This window comes from Mobula birostris, chromosome 1, assembly GCF_030028105.1.
Source record: "Mobula birostris isolate sMobBir1 chromosome 1, sMobBir1.hap1, whole genome shotgun sequence".
In the NCBI taxonomy this organism is placed as follows: domain Eukaryota; kingdom Metazoa; phylum Chordata; class Chondrichthyes; order Myliobatiformes; family Myliobatidae; genus Mobula; species Mobula birostris.
Window position 1 is genome coordinate 50,362,990 of NC_092370.1, and position 17,924 is coordinate 50,380,913.

At 39.1% G+C, this 17,924-nt stretch overlaps 1 protein-coding gene across 4 annotated transcripts in view; it reads left to right on the forward strand.

Annotated features, from left to right (window-relative positions):
* The window catches only part of LOC140196191 (peroxidasin homolog), a 569,369-nt gene that overhangs the window by 337,659 nt on the left and 213,786 nt on the right, over window positions 1-17,924 (forward strand). The gene's annotated exons all lie outside the window — the stretch shown is intronic.

The window sequence follows — 17,924 nt, forward strand, 5'->3', positions numbered from 1 at the left end:
CATTGTAGGATGACCATGGGAGATCAGTGATATGATGAGCAATGTGCAAGAGACCAGTACTAATAAATTAAAGATGATGTGATAAAGGGCAAGTCCAGAAGAACTCGTAGAAAGATGCTGGAAAATGAAAGCTTTAAAGTTACTTCCTAATTGATCAGGATTGCAGCAATTGCACTTCAAACATAATCTTTTTCCTTGTGGGGCAGATTGCTTAAAAAGAACTTCCAATATTTTTTCGCAAACACGAGGAAAACTGCAGATGCTATAAATTCAAGCAACACACACAAAAAATGCTGGTGAACACAGTAGGCCCAGCAGCATCTATAGGAAGAGGTACAGTCGACGTTTCAGGCCGAGACCCTTTGTCAAGACTAACTGAGAGAAGAGATAGTAAGAGATTTGAAAGTGGGAGGGGGAGGGGATCCAAAATGATAGGAGAAGACAGGAGGGGGAGGGATGGAGCTAAGAGCTGTAAAGTTGATTAGCAAAAGGGATACAAGTCTAGAGAAGGGAGAGGATCATGGGATGGGAAGCCTAGGAAGAAAAAAAGGGGGAGGGCACATTTTAATTCCACGTCCCATTCCCATTCTGATACGTCTATCCACGGCCTCCTCTACTGTAAAGATGAAGCCACACTCAGGTTGGAGGAACAACACCTTATATTCCGTCTGGGTAGCCTCCAACCTGATGGCATGAACATTGATCTCTTTAACCTGTTAATGCCCCTCCCCACATTCATACCCTATCCCTTATTTATTTATTTGTTTGTTTGTTTGTTTATTTATTTCCCCTTTTTTTCTCCCTCTTTTTTCTCCTTCTGCACCTCTCACTGTAACTCCTGGCCTGCTCTCCATCCTCTGGTGCTCCCCTCCCCCTTTCTTTCTCCCTCGGCTTCCCGTCCCATGATCCTCTCCCTTCTCCAGCCTTGTATCCCTTTTGCCAATCAGCTTTCCAGCTCTTAGCTCCTTCCCTCCCCCTCCTGTCTTCCCCTATCATTTTGGATCTCCCCCGCCCCCTCCCTCTTTCAAATCTCTTACTATCTCTTCTTTCAGTTTGTCCTGACGAAGGGTCTTCGCCCGAAATGTCGACTGTACTGCTTCCTATAGGTGCTACCTGGCCTGCTGCGTTCACCAGCAATTTTTCTGTGTGTTGTTCCAGTATTTTTTACTGTTTGAATTACACGCAGAGATTGGGTAATGTGTAATTGGACCAGTATTCTGTAACTTAGCATCTGATTGTATTTAGATTGACCACATAGACCTTAAAATCAAATAGGTTAGCTTATGTATAAATGTGAGAATCTAATCAAGTGCAAACATAAAAATCTGAGCCACAATGACTGATGATATATATGCACCAAGTGGTCCCAGTTCGAATTCAGCTAGCTCCTTGTATGCTTTCTGTCTGTGCTGGGTTGAGCATCAGGCTAGCAACTCAGCATCATAGACGACAGACAAATGCTGAAGAAACGGCAAGGTTGCAGCCCACTGCACCACAAGGCCTGGAGAGGAACAACCACTGAAGAAGTAATGGTATCCATATAAAAAGGTGCACAGAAATGTCTAATGATAATTGTGGTATAGATTTGCCCTTTCCTGACATTAGGATGCTGTCCCATCTCAGTTTGAGAGGCAAGGCACAACTGGGGTACTGTTAAGCTGACTGAGCAGTAACCACACTGAAAAGATTCACCAGCAGGTCAGGAAAAATAGTGTACAATTTTAAACTACCATTCTAAGCATGTCACAGATTTTAAGATTGAAGCATTGCAAGTGAAAGATTGAAACTAAAATTACTATAATTTATTGACAAAGGTTAAAGGAAATATTTTAAACACCAATAGTTTCACCATCATTATAAATAAAACATCTGTACTAATATCTTATTTCCTTTGATGAAAACAAATTAAAATTAATGCAACTGTATAATTTAAAACCACACTAAAACCAGATTAGCAAGATTTATCATGAAGTAGGATTAAGTTAAATTGAAATACGGGCCTTTCAGATTGTCATTCCGATTGATGCAAGTCTATGGAATCATGCCTTTTGTGTCCCTTTCACATGTCTATGTTACAATTCTCTTGCTAATCTTCTAGACAAAAATCTATTGATCTCATCCAACTTGCCATATGAACTTTCAAATTTGCAAACTCAGTTTATGCATATTGTCATAATGTAACACTGCTAAATCTAGGTATACTTCTGCTCTAAGGCTATTATGTTTCTACAGGAGTCCCATGCCCAAAACTACATATAGCCTGATCAAGCCTCTGTACAACTGAAGCTTAATTTACATCTTTGAAATCTAGCCACTTCGTGGTTAAGGCCAATATTTTATAAGCCCTTTTAATGAATACTTATATGTGTTCACCAGCTTTTACCTCAGTAGCTGATAACTACAACAACACACGCAAAATGCTGGAGGAACTCGGCAGGTCAGGCAGCATCTACTGAAAGAAATGAACAATTGACATCTCAGGTTGACATCCTCAGACATCCCACCTCTCCCGGAAGTCCCGGGAGTCTCCCGCATATTGATAGTGGCTCCCTGATGCCCGCAAATTATATACAATATCCCAGAAGTCAATTTTTTTGAGAGACAGCGTGAGAGAGAAAGAGAGTGAGAGAGAGCGAGAGAGCACGTGCCATGGCAGAATGTTCCAATAAAGGAAAATATAAAACGTACTTCACCCCAGACTACACTAAAGTGTACCCCTGTCTTATAGGGGTCAAAAATTATCACGGTGTGTTGCTCGCTGCACTGTTTGCAATAGTGACTTTTCTATTGCTCATGGTGGGTTAAGACTATAAAAGACATGTTGAGGTGAGTTTAATAGGTGTCATCCATTCATTAGCATAGCTAACCTTATTTAAACTAGCTGGCTAGCTGCTAAGGAGCTACTCTATTGCAAACAACCCACCTTTCCCAGAAGTTCCGCGAATCTCCCACAAATTGATGGTGCTACCTCCCTGAAATGAGTTTTTGCAGAGTGGAATGTCTCATCCTTTACTCTTGAGGCCTGACCACACTTTGCTGCCTGACCTGCTGAGTTCCTCCAGGACCTTTGCATGTTATTTTGATCCTCTGTGCTTGAGATAGAACCGACAGAAATTTGGATATGTGTGGTGGGATCCAATGGACTGAAAGTCATGTCAGGAGACCAATTTTGTCATTTCCAAATGTACATGCCTGTATCCAGAGGCTATTTGTGCAAGTATGGGCTTTCACAGGATGGGATACAAGGGAAAATTGGACAGCATAATTAGTTGCTAGGCGATGGTGTTGGCAATAAGGGAGAGCTCGAAGAGATGTTTGGTGATGGGATTGTTGGGGTACCAATAACTGAGGACAATGAGAGGTTCAGTTCAATTTATATCTGTAGATCAGTGGGAATAAAGGCTCAGCTTGCCTTTAAACATAATTGATAAAGAAGATTCATGGATATTTCACAGATGTTTTTGCTTAACAAGAAATGCAGTTACTTCAATACAAACACGGCATTAAAATGTAAATGTTGCTTTAACTGGCAGATCATTAGACCATTTGGAATTGAGCAGAGTTATAATTTTTAAAACATCCTGGAATAACCTGGTTCACAACAGTTGTTAATCCAAACCACCAGTAAATACAAGAGACTGGAATCAGGAGCATCAAACAAAAAAGAAATCTGTTGGGGGAGCTCGGTATCAGATAGCAGCTCTTGTGATAAATGAACAAGTGATGCTTTAGGTTGAGGCCTTTCATCTGGACAGTAAGGAGGAGACAGCCAGTATAAAAAGGTGAGGGAAAGGGGCAGAGCAGCATTTCCATCCACGGTTGTTGACTGCCCGGCTGAGTTCCTCCACCAGTTTGTTGATTTTTTTGGGTTTTTTTTTTGCTCCAACAAATTAGGTCCTTTGACTGAAATCTATGGAAGTCACATTGTGGCTTTCTGGATTTTAACTTAAAGTGGTATGTTCTGAGATAAGTAGCAAACTGACAGTATTTGCCATCAAGAAGTTAGGACCTATTTTTGGTGGTTCTCCTGGCAGGGGAGAAAGAGGTGGAAAGACAATGTTGTGGTCCTGTGCATAAAAATGTCTGGACATAAAAGGAGCATGATACTGGGCAGCCTGAGCTACAAAAATGTGGCCAGATCTACCATACATACCCTCAGACTTAATTGGAAGTGAATACTTTTTACTATTTGTAAAACATTCAAAGGCATTAAACATCTTAACCACAGAACATTAAAAACCTTCAAAAATCTTAATGTTTTTTTAGCACTGAAAAATATTTAAATTATTAACCCATTACAAAATTTTAAAAAAAAACTTTGAAAGATTTAAAAATACTGTTAAAGTGATAACCCATTTGATAGTTTAGATTCGTAGTTATATAGCATGGAAAAAAAGCCCTTGAACCCAGTGTCATGTCAGAAATTAGTCTTTGGGAAGAAATGATTCACTGAAATCACCTTTCACCTTTCCACCCTTGCAACTGCATTTATGGAAATCCCAAGGGAGGTAATGATTGCAAACTCTGCTCCTGCTGTTCCTACTGTCCAAAATCCAGGCCATTATTTTATGATTTTTACTTTCAGAAACAAAATTCAAACCAAATGAATGAAAACAGGCTTCAGATATTTTACATTCTTTGTATGTACTATTAGAGAAATGTCCAAGATTACCACACTACCGCAACACTTATTTTAAGACAATTTCTATTTAATAGGTCTTGTATAATTTAAGTCTTCAGTTATGAGTTGAAAAGCATGTGATGACTAATCCTGAAACTGACAATAACTTTTTGTGTCCTAAATACTGCTGAAATGCTTGAGTTTAAGTTGAGTGGTTTGCTTTTTTTGCGCAGTTGTTTTCATTTAAATTGTCATTCACTCATAAAATTGTTTTTGTGTGGTGAGTGTAAAAGTTATTGCTGCATATAAATCATGCTGGAATGTAAGTGATGTCTCCAGCTTTATGTGATTGATGTACTTTATAAAGATGAGTGGAAAAAAAACAGGTGAGAAACTCAAGTGAATTCAGGCTTGACAAAGTTTATCATTCTGCACATACATCTGTTAACAAACAATGTAGACAGATGCAAGTTGATATTGTTTTCAGTCACTCTGTCACTTATTTTTATTAGAAGGGGACCTTCTTCCAAAAAAAAGTGCATGGAATAATTGTTTTAATTTGTAGCGGTCTTGTGGAAAGAAATGAAGTTAGAATGATTCTATTACAAATATGTAATAAAATTATCCTGCAAGAATTATTGGTAGGCACCAAGACCTGAAGCTTTGATGGGTACTCCTTTGCACAGGTTTATAAGATAACAAAAGGAAGTTGTAGTGTTATTTTCAGATTGGATACTGTTATAATTTTAATACTTTAACTTTCAATCAGGAGGCGTTAGAGACAAAATTGTATCCTTGAATTTTACAACTGGTTAATTGCTAGAAGGAAAAGCATTGCTTTGCAAAAGCCTGCAGCCTCAACGTCAAGTTAACACTATGACCACTATTTCCAGCAAAGCCCATGGAAGGATGCTATAGTTTAATGGGGAATAATATGTGATCACTTACAGATCAGATACAGGAGGAATGGGGTCAAGAGGTGAGAGACGAGGTTAAAGAAAGTGGATAATTTTTGGCAAAGCGAAGAATATATGGGAAGGAACATAAGATATGGGAAGGAACATAAGACTAAGTCCTTGTATAGTTACAATTAAATTTAACAATTTTTGCAGTGGTTTGAAAGGTAATTGCAATATTAGAAGGGAACTAGCTGTTTTGCTGCAATGTATAATATTGCAGCATGGTCTCCAACTGAGGAATTGATTGCTGAGCTAACCCTTTCACTATTCTTTGGACATTTATATATGTATCTGCCGTATCACGGAGTAACCTTGTCATCGATGCGCCGACAAAACCCCAGCATCCTACCTGCACAGGGTAGATGATGGTCCTCCAGCTAGCTTTCCTTACACTCAGCTGCCGGGTCTGAGAACATCAGCCTTTTCTGCTCTTGGGCAGCCTCCACTCCTTCCAACTTAGCTCTTCCATCTGCACCCCCATTGCTAGATTTTCTGGAGAAGAAGTGTCCAGTGAGGGAGAGTGAACTTGTAATAATTTCCCATGACCTACAGTGGAATAGAGAATAGGCTCATGCAAATTTTGAGGAATGATTATATAAACCCCCTTCTTTTAAAGTGAAATGCCCTGAATAAAATATTGGCAGAACTTAAACAAAGGTCAGTCAGATGTGATTATGGATAGACAGGGTTGTGTCCACTCTGTTGCTCCCATTTAGTGATAACTGTAGCTTACCCTATTTCTGAACTAGTTTTCTGCAGGTGAATATCACTTAATTGTGGCATTCCTGTAGGTACACAGAAGTTCTGAGTATGCTGACTGCTCTATCTTGGCAGCTTTTCAACTGCTGTATTATTGAAAGCCTCATGGAGTGTGAACATCCTGCAGTTCTCCACTGATTATGCTGGGACTTGGCATGATGAATACGAGGCAGAAACGGATATGGTGCTGGAATAATCAGGCCATTTATTTAAAAAAGCAATAAGCGTCTGCAAGAGAGAAGGATAAGTATTAATTTAAAATGATCTGCTGGAAGAACTTAGTGCATCAAGCATCATCTGTGGAGAAAAAGTTAACAGTTGATATTTAGGGTGACGACCCTACATCAGTTCTTAGAGTACAGAGGAAAGATTGCCAATATAAAATGCTGAGAGGGAGGGGAGAGGCATGGACTAGGAGGTGAAATGGGAGACATTGGGCAGAAGAGTGGGCCAAAGATGCGAAGAAAGAAACTGAGGTCTGTAGGTGTGTGTGTGTGAGATGGGAAATTGGGACCAGGTGGGTGAGCGTACCAAGTCTAGGAAATGGTGGAGGAATGGAAAAGGTGGACAAAGAAACAGAGAATGGACCAAAAGGAATGTGTTTCCAAGTGACAGAAATGCTAAACCTGTCCATTTACTTCCTTCTTTACCTCCATTCAGAACCCCAAACATTCCTTCTAGGTGAGGCAACACTTCACCTGTGAATCTGTGGCAGTTGTCTATTGTATCCAGTGCTCTCAATGTGGCCTCTCTAGATTGGTGAGACCCAACGTAAATAGGGGGACCACTTTGTCCACCAGTGGCCAACCATTTTAATTCCTATCCCCAATCCGACATGTTGCTCCATGGCCTCCTCTTTTGCCACGATGAGGCCACTCTTAAGGTGAAGGAGCAACACCTCATATTCCGTCTAAGTAACCTCCAACCTAATGGTATGAACATCGATTACTTTTGGTCCCGTCCTCCTTCCCTCTCCTTCTATTCCCATTCCATCCTCTTGCCACTTCTTCTCATTCTCCCATGGCCCATTCTGCTCTCCTATCAGATTCCTTCTACTGTAGCCATTTAACTTCCCCACCCACCTGGCTTCAGCCATCACCATCTAGCTAATCCTCCTACCTTTTTTATTCTGGCATTTGCCCCTTCCTTTCTAGTCCTGAAGAAGGTCTCAGCCTGAAATGTTGATTGTCTATTCATTTCCATAAATGCTGCCTGACCTGCTGAGTTCCTCCAGCATTTTTTGGGTGTTGCATGGAATGGGGATGGAAACTCACATAGGGTGTTATCTGAAACTCTAAAACTGGAAAATTCAGTGTTTATACCACTGAGTTATAGGATACCCAAGTGGAATATAAAGTAATTTTTAAACCAACACCTCAGCAGCTGATAAGCAAATACACAAAAAAGTTCAGATATTAATTCAATTCTCTTTGAAATCTCATATCCTTTCCCTCAACTACAGTAATTTTCACAAAATTACTCTTATCTAAATGATGTTCTGGGGAGTTTGGATGGAACAAGCCATAACTAAAAAAAAATCAGCTATAAAATCTTTAACAGCAGGACTGACCAGCTGTTAAAGACTTTTTAAGCTGATTTTTGCCTGTGGCTTGTTCTATCCATACTCCTCAGAATCCAGAAACAAACAGCTGGAGGAACTCAGCAAGTGAGGCAATATCTGTGCAGATAAAGGGATCGCAATATTTGCAGTCTCCACTGTGTTTCCAGAGCACCAAGTAGAGAAGCAAAATGGGGAGATTAATTTTGTGAATACATTTGAGGCAAAAGGTATGTCATTTCAAAGAAAATTGATGAATAGCTGAACGTTTTTGTGATTTTTCTTAACTGATGCTATGTAATTTTATAACTTGTTCAAGTTGGGTATGGGAACATAGCAGAATCAATGGAGAGGGCATAATTTTAAGGTGATTAGAGAAAAGTGGGGAAGGGATGTCAAAGTATGGGGGAGTAGTAAGTGTGTGGAATGCAGTGCCAAGGGTAGTGTTAGAGGCAGAAGCATTAGGGAGACACTTGGACAAGCATATGGATAAAAGAAAAATGGAGAACCATGTGGGAACAGAGAGTTAGATTGATCTTGCAGTTGGTTAAAATGTTGGCACAACACCGTGGGCCAAACGGCCTGTACTGTTCTATGTTTAATGCAGAATGTTGACATACGATAGTCTCGAGTTTCATTCTAGAGACGTTGAGGGAAGAATGTGTTCTACCAGTGTCATCAAATTATCGAATAAAATATTATAGCATTTCTCATTTGTACTGAATCACTGATATAAGAAAAAAACCTTTTGTTCCACCACCCAGGCACAAGAAGAATTCATGTTAACTTTGCCAATGGTAATCAACAATAGACAACATCTATTCCATATATTTTGAAAGAAAGCTCCAGTTTATTAGCTGGTGTTTCAGTCATCTGTTACTCTGTTACTTAATAAGCTTTAAAACATTTGATCAAAGGCAGCATGGGTAGTTGATAGCATTGGACAAGTTTAATACCAGTCCATGAAAATAGATCAGCTGCAATGCAGACCTGAATCTGCGATTAGCTGCTCAGCAGAGCTATGGGACTTGCACCAAACTGGAAAGATGGAAATTCAATTAACAATGCCCAATCCATAAAAGAATAGAGAAAAGAAAATCAAGCTAGGTCAGTTACTGTGAATCGCCCACCTCCCAAACATCAGCAAAGCAATGAAGTGAGTAATTATTGTGGCCTTCACTAACTCCTACTCACTCTGACCAGCTCAGTTCAGGTTTCACACCAGAACTCAGTATGGTTAAAATCTCAGATCATAGCAGAAAATAAAACAAAAGAGAAGATGTATGATAGGATAGACACCAAGAATCATTAGATAGTGAAAGCAATAACAATACAAAAGAAAGATGAACGGTAATTTCAGGGTCACAGAGCTGTACACATGGAAACAGATCCCTCAGCCCATCTGGTCAATTCCGACCAAAATGTCCCATCCAAGCTTGTTCTATTTTCCGGCATTTGGCTCATAATATTCTAAACGTTTCCATCCATGTATCTGTCCAACTTTCTCTTCAAAGTTGTTATTGTATCTGCTTCAAACACTTTCTCTGGCAGCTCATTCCACATGCATGCTTCCCTTTGTGTAAAAAGTAGTTGCCTCACTATTTCCTATTTGATCTTTTCCCTCAAACTTCAAACCTATGTTCTCTGGTTCTTGAGTCCCCAACCCTGTGAAAAAAATGCTAAGTGCATTCATCCTGTCTATGCCCCACATGGACAATTAGGCCAAATAAGAAAATTTTAACAAGGTGTTTCTGTTAAATTAGAACTGAGCATTAGTAAACAGATGTTGGTAAAATTGATACTAAACAGAACTATCCCACTGTTTGTACCTATATTTTTTAGAATTCACCTTTCAGCCCAGGAGACCGGAAAATGTCTGATCTAATGATGAAGTGTTATTCTCCAAGTTTCTGTTAAAACTTCATTGAACTGATTATTCCATTAAATAATCCTATCAATTCTAAAGTCAATAAGGATTAACTAAAAACATTACATGACTGAAAATAATCCAAGGCAACTGGAGAAATATTAGAAGCCAATCACAACATACGAAGATTTGTCAGCATCTATATAGATTTAAGAAAGAGAAACTTGCTTTGCAGATCTACTAGCATTTTTGCGGATCTAATCAGCTAATAGATAAGGATAAACTAGTTATTTTGAAGAGATAAGCAAACAAGATCAGAAGGAATAATATTGGGATTAATACACTGGTGTGGATTGTGGATCAGATCAGAATCAGATTCCTTATCACTGACATAATGATGTGAAATGTGCTGCTTTGCAGCAGCAGTGCAATGCAAAGACATAAAATTACTATATATTACAAAAATAAATGCAAAAAGAATAACAAGGTTGTGCTCATGGACCACTCATAAATCAGGTGGTGAAGAGGAGGAAGCTGCTTCTGAAACTTTGAGTCCATGTTTTCAGATTCCTATACCTCCTCCCTGATGGTGGTAACGAATGAGGGTCCTTAGTGATGGATGCAGCCTTCTTGAGGCACTGCCTCCTGAAGATATCCTTCTGGTGGGGATTGTTGTGTCCATGATGGAGCTGGCTTGAGTCTACAACCTTCTATAGCATCCTGCAGTCCTGATCACTGGAGATATTACTAGGCTACGATGCAACAATCCAATATGCTCTCCACCATACATCTGTAGAAACTTGTAAGAGTATTTGGTGACACACCAAATTTCTTCAGAATCTGAACAAAGTAGAGCTGCTGACATGTCTCTGTGTGTGGATGTGTTGGGCCCAGGTTAGAACCGCTGCTCACCCTTTCCACCAGTGACCGCTCGGTGAGGACTTGACTTCCCCTGCCTGATGTCAACAGAAGGAGCAGAGAGAGTAGAAGTAAATTGGTCAGTTTTGCGATGTGACCACTGGGTTCTGGACTCCAGATGTAACCATATAACATATAACCATATAGACAATAGGTGCAGGAGTAGGTCATTTGGCCCTTCGAGCCAGCACTGCCATTCACTGTGACCATGGCTGATCATCCACTATCAGTATCCAATTCCTGCCTTATCCCCATAACCTTTTATTCCGCTATCTTTAAGAGCTCTATCTATCTCTTTTTTGAAAGCATCCAGAGACTTGGCCTCCACAGCCTTCTGGGGCAGAGCATTCCATATATCCACCACTCCCTGGGTGAAAAAGTTTTTCCTCAACTCCGTTCTAAATGGCTTACCCCTAATTCTTAAACTGTGGCCTCTGGTTCTGGACTCAACCATCAGCGGGAACATGCTCCCTGCCTGTAGCGTGTCCAATCCGTTAATAATCTTATATGTTTCAATAAGATCCCCTTTCAGCCTTCTAAATTCCAGAGTATACAAGCTCAGTTGCTCCAATCTTTCGACAGATGAAAGTCCCGCCATACCGGGAACTAACCTTGTGAACCTACGCTGCACTCCCTCAATAGCAAGAAGGTCCTTCCTCAAATATATCAATTGTAGCACAGAAACAGGCCATCTCGGCCCTTCTAGTCCATGCCGAACTCTTACTCTCACCTAGTCCCACCAACCTGCACTCAGCCCATAACCCTCCATTCCTTTCCTGTCCATATAGCTGTCCAATTTAACTTTAAACAACAACATCGAACCGGTCTCAATCGCTTCTGCTGGAAGCTCGTTCCACACAGCTGCTAGTCTCTGAGTAAAGAAATTCCCCCTCATGTTACCCCTAAATTTTGGCCCTTTAACTCTCAACTCATGTTCTCTTGTTTGAATCTCCCCCCCCCCATGGAAAAAGCCTATCCACATCAACTCTATCTATCCTCCTCATAATTTTAAATACCTCTATCAAGTCCCCCCTCAACCTTCTACGTTCCAAAGAATAAAGACCCAACTTGTTCAACCTTTCTCTGTAACTTAGGTGATGAAGCCCAGGTAACATTCTAGTAAATCTTCTCTGTACTCTCTCTATTTTGTTGACATCTTTACTATAATTCGGTGACCAAAACTGTACACAATACTCCAAATTTGGCCTTACCAATACCTTGTACACTTTCAACATTACATCCCATCTCCTATACTCAATGCTCTGATTTATAAAGGCCAGCATACCAAAAGCTTTCTTCATCACCCTATCCACAGGAGATTCCGCCTTCAGGGAACTATGCACATTATTCCTAGATCCCTCTGTTCTACTGCATTCTTCAATACCCTACCATTTACCATGTATGTCCTGTTTTGATTAGCCCTACCAAAATGAAGCACCTCACATTTATCAGCATTAAACTCCATCTGCTATCTTTCAGTCCACTCTTCTAACTGGCCTAAATCTCTCTGCAAGCTTTGAAAACCTACTTCATTATCCACAACACCACCTATCTTAGTATCATCTGCATACTTACTAATCCAACTTACCACCCCCATCATTCAGATCATTAATGTACAAACATTTGTATATGACAAATAACATTGGACCTAGTACAGATCCCTGAGGCACACCACTAGTCACCGGCCTCCAATCTGACAAACAGTTATCCACCACTACTCTTTGGTGTCTCCCATCCAGCCACTGTTGTATCCATTTTACTACTTCAATATTAATACCTAACGATTGAACCTTCCTAACTAACCTTCCATGTGGAACCTTGTCAAAGGCCTTACTGAAGTCCATATAGACAACATCCACTGCCTTACCCTCGTCAACTTTCCTAATAACCTCTTCAAAAAATTCAATAAGATTTGTCAAACATGACCTTCCATATACAAATCCATGTTGACTGTTCCTAATAAGACCCTGTCTATCCAGTTAATTATATATACTATCTCTAAGAATACTTTCCATCAATTTACCCACCACTGATGTCAAACTCACAGGCCAATAATTGCTAGGTTTACTCTTAGAACCCTTTTTAAACAATGGAACAACATGAGCAATACGCCAATCCTCTGGCACTGTCCCCATTTCTTATGACATTTGAAATATTTCTGTCAGAGCCCCTGCTATTTCCAAACTAACTTCCCTCAAGTTCCTAGGGAATATCCTGTCAGCACCCGGAGACTTATCCACTTTTATATTCCTTAAAAGCACCAGTACTTCCTCTTCTTCAATCATAGTAGTTTCCATAACTTCCCTACCTGTTTTCCTTATCTTACACAATTCAATATCCTTCTCCTTAGTGAATAATGAAGAAAAGAAATTGTTCAGAATCTCCCCCATCTCTTTTGGCTCCACACATAACTGTCCACTCTGATTCTCTAAGGGACCAATTTTATCTCTCACTATGCTTTTGTTATTAATATAACTGTAGAAACCCTTGGGATTTATTTTCACCTTGCTTGCCAAAGCAACCTCATATCTTCATTTAACTTTTCTAATTACTTTCTTAAGATTCTTTTTACATTCTTTATATTCCTCGAGCACCTCATTTACTCCATGCTGCCTATATTTATTTTAGATATCTCTCTTTTTTCGAACCAAGTTTCCAATATCCCTTGAAAACCATGTCTCTCTCAAACTTCTAACCTTTTTTTCAACCTAACAGGAACATAATGATTCTGTACCCTTAAAATTTCACCCTTAAATGACCTTCATTTCTCTATTACATTCTTCCCATAAAACAGGTTGTCCCAATCCACTCCTTCTAAATCCTTTCACATCTCCTCAAAGTTAGGCTTTCTCCAATCAAAAATCTCAACCCTGGGTCTAGACCTATCCTTCTACATAATTATATTGAAACTAATAGCACTGTGATCACTGGACCTGAAGTGCTCCCCAACACAAACCTCAGTCACCTGACCGATCTCATTCCCTAGCAGGAGATCCAAAACTGCCTCTTCTCTACTTGGTACCTCTACGTATTGCTGCAAAAAAACTATCCTGCACACATTTTACAGACTCCAGACCATCCAGCCCTTTTACAGTATGGGCTTGTATACAAAATCATGTATACAAATGATTTTGTTGAACAGATCAAATGCAAAGTATCCAATCAAGCTAATGGTAGAAAGCTGGGGGACAGTGTTAATTATTAGAAAAATCCAGAGCAAGTTCATAGAGTGTAAACAGGCTAAGTGAATGGGCAAAGACATAGCAGGTGGAAAATAAATTGAAAAATCTGAAGTATTTCTACTTTAGAAGAAAAAACTCGGTTAGCAAAGTGATTGGAAACTATTGATACCAAGCAAAACTGGCTGAATACTGGCAGAACTGGTTCCTTATCCATGAACCACTGAAAATTGAAATGCAAATACCATAAGGAATTAGGATGTCTAAATCTATTCTGGTTTTTATTCCAAGAGTATCTGATTACAGGAGTAAAAATGCCACAACTTAATTATAAAAGGCCCTAACGGGGCTGTACCTGGAATAATGTGTATAGGTCTTGTCTCTCCACGCAACAAAGAATACATTTACAGTAAAGTACAGTAAAGGTTCACCAGATTGATTCCTGTGATGGGGAGCTGACCTTAAAAGTGAATTAAGCAGACTGCTCCTATACCCAGAATGCAGCAAATCTTTTGAAGTCATAAGTCAGCTGAGGCACAGTTGTTGAGAAAATTCTAGACAAAAATCAATATTTTGTTTGATATTATGGGAATTAAAGTTTATGTAGTTAGTGCAGGAAAAAAAGATGAGTTAATTCATGATTTTAATGATTGGTGAAGCAGGTTCAAGGAGCCAAATAACCAATTTCTGGTTCTTTGGTTCTTATCTCTTTTGAATCCTTCCGCAAATGCATATCTTCCAAATGTATTACTCTCATTGTCATTGATTCAATATGCTCAGAAACCCTACTGTTGTTACAGTGTGCATAATCAATGGCACTTGAACAGTTAATAAGGTCAATATATCTATCACTCTTCCACCTTCCATACCCCAGCAACTTGGGGAAAATAGTAGTGTTGCACTACGTTTTGGGCATAGCTGCTTCAATCTGCATATTGTATGCAATTAATCAAAATTGTCTTTCACTGTGACATTGTTGTCTTGCATATAACAATTTAATCTGATTGAGCTGTCAGCAATCATTTGTCCACAAGGATGCCACTGGGTAGAAATTCCTCAACATTATTATATGGAGAATCTTGCACAAAATGCTTTCTTTGCTCGGGTATGAGCAGTTAGCAAAAGAGAGATCAGAAAGACAATGTAACTAACTATCATTAATATTCTGTGGTCATTTAAATAACATTTCTTTTAAGGTTCTCTCCAATGTGATTCTTTATTTGAGGCATTATTTCATTCTAAAGATAAAGAAATACCAAGTCAGTTATATATGCCCCGTATAAATTAATTGCATTTTTCAGTTCTTTCAAACCACAGAAGGTTTATTTCTAGTCATGAAAGTAGTGACTCTACTAGTAGAGATCTCATGATGCTTAAGAAAGCCCTGTCAATTCTTTGGTATTAAAATAAATATCCAAAACATTTTCTTCCCAATCTGAGAATATCCCTTGTGGAAAATAGAATCAATTTTTAAAAATCTATACTTAAATAATATCTTACAAAATTTAGTCACCTTTCTCTTCCCCCACAAATGTTTCTCAGAAGCCCTTTGTAACTAGAACAAAATCCCTATCTGTCGCACTGTTGTGTAACTTATTTTTCTCTTTTCATACCAGTAGAATGCCATCATGGTCATTTAGTATTCAATTTAAAATTCCACACAACATTACCTTGGAAGGCAGTAACTCTTCAGGTTTTGGTGAACAAATTAGTTGAATTGTGTTTGCCAAATAAAACCTTAACATTTGTTTTACCTTTAGACAGCAACTATGTTCATGTTCACTGTGAACATGGCACAAAGACAATAGCAGATATTTTTAGCACAGCTGCAGTAGTACTGAATAACAATCTAAGACCAAAAGCTCAAGTAGAACAGCCTTTACTAAATGACTAGTTTTGTGAGTTTTTGTGATTTCACACAGACACCGTAAATTTTTAGTCCTAGATACTTACTAACCTTGGTTGTAGTGTGGGATTTATGTCAATTGAAATTGGGGAAGTTATTATTGTTGGTCAAGGTCTATCTGCCAGTCAGAGTCAGATATTCCCACAAAATGTGCGCAGAGAATTCAGCTTATGCAGGATCAGAAAATCAGAACTTACAAAATGCTTCAATGTGTGAGCTTTGACTGGATAGCTAGAGGTCCGTGAACATTTAATGAGGTCAATGTTAACTGAATTGCATATCTTGAGGGAAGCATCTCAGAGGAATAAAGTGATATCCAATTAAATCTTTCCCAAAGGTGTAAAGATTTTTCAGATTCTGTGAGTTTTATTATCACGTTGTCGGGAGTACACAGAATCCTGTCCCAGTTGGAGTGGAGAAACTGATGTAATTGTATGGAGACTGCTGGTCCTGGCTAGAGCTGGGTATCCCAAAACAACCTTCAAAATACAGCCAATTACTTTTGAATAAATGCCAGCTTGCCCTGCATATATCTCGGATTTGAGAAGTTGGTAACCAATGCAAGAAGCTCATCATACTTTGCAGGGGATGCTACATAGAAAACTTTCTGTGAACATACTAGTCCTGTGTAGGCATAAAGGCAAGTGATGTTCATGCAAACATACAAAAACAAATGGATCACAACATTGTGAAGGTTTGGAATTAGAATGTAATGGGGAGCTAATGCAAGGCACAATGTTGGTGTAGGGGACTAAGAACATAACTTGCTTCATTAGTGAATGTCTACAAATAATTCTGTCTCCAGATGCTGCCTGTACAGCTGTACTTGCTCTTCAAGCAGGGTATTCATGGCATCAATAGTGTCATCACTGGGCTCGCTAGTATTCCCAAGGATAGCTATCATGATCACATCCCTGGCTGGAAGGTTGCAAAGCATGAATAGTAACACAATTTACAAGATGGAACAAGGTGCTCACTACAAGGTATTCATCTCCCATTCAGGCACCAGAGCATTTTTAAAGGTATTCTTATGGTTTTAGTCATTTCCTATTCTCTTTACAATTGCTGGGAGGAACGCGAGCCTTAGGAGTAACACACACAAACTGCTCGAGGAACTCAGCAGGTCAGGCGGCATCCATGGAGGGAAATAAACAGACAAAGGTTTGGGCAAAGGCCTTCAGCATTGCTCAAGATTTCTAGCATCTGCAGAATCTCTTCTGTCTTTGGGAGTAATTTATTTATTTTTATTGACCAGCTGTCATCTTGGCTTGTAAACTACTGACATATGGCACTGAAAAAATCCAAGAGCATCATGACAGTTCACAGTGCAATGCAACTTTATGTAGAAAAGCCAATAGCAAATGAGTTCTACACGTGGGGAATGGGGGATGGGGGAGGGGGAGCAGAGAGCATGTTTTTTTGGGATGTGTTACCAGGTGCAATACCTAAACTTGAAATCTTTCTGAATTCTGAAAGTTTTTTGAAAGTACAGATCAAGTCCAAAAATAGCCCTTTCCTATTAAAGAAGACTGGCAGGCTTGCCCCAAAATTCAGGCAGGAATTTGGCATGCCTAAATGTAATTGGAGGAGAAAAAAAATATGGCTGTGGTTGTATTTAGCCCTGGGCATGCTGTGCACCTTGGAATTCCAGCTGTAAAAATGAGCAGTAAATGAAAATTTTAAAAAATGCCGATACTGGAAATCTGAAATAAAAATAGAAACTGCAGGAAACACTCAGCAGGTCAGATACCATATAAGGAAAGAAAAACACAGTTAACTTTCAGAATCTGAGCCTATTTCAGATGCAGAGACATATGAACAGAACTATCCAAGTCTTCATGATTCAGATGTTAAAGTCGATGTGAGGTCTACCTAATCTTCCTTCTCTGCCATATGGGTTATATTACATCATAATATGGACTTTGGTAAACCCATTAAGAAACTAATAGTTCAAAGTTCAAAGTAAATTTATTATCAAAGTACATATGTGTCATCATGTTCTACCTTGAGATTCATTTGCTTGTAGGTATTCACATACAATAGAGTCAGTGAAAAACTACAAACAACTAATGTCCAAAGAAAGTGAAAATGTGCAAAAAAAAATTAATACTGAAAATATAAGTAGTAGTGGACTTGAAAGTGAGTTCATACATTGTA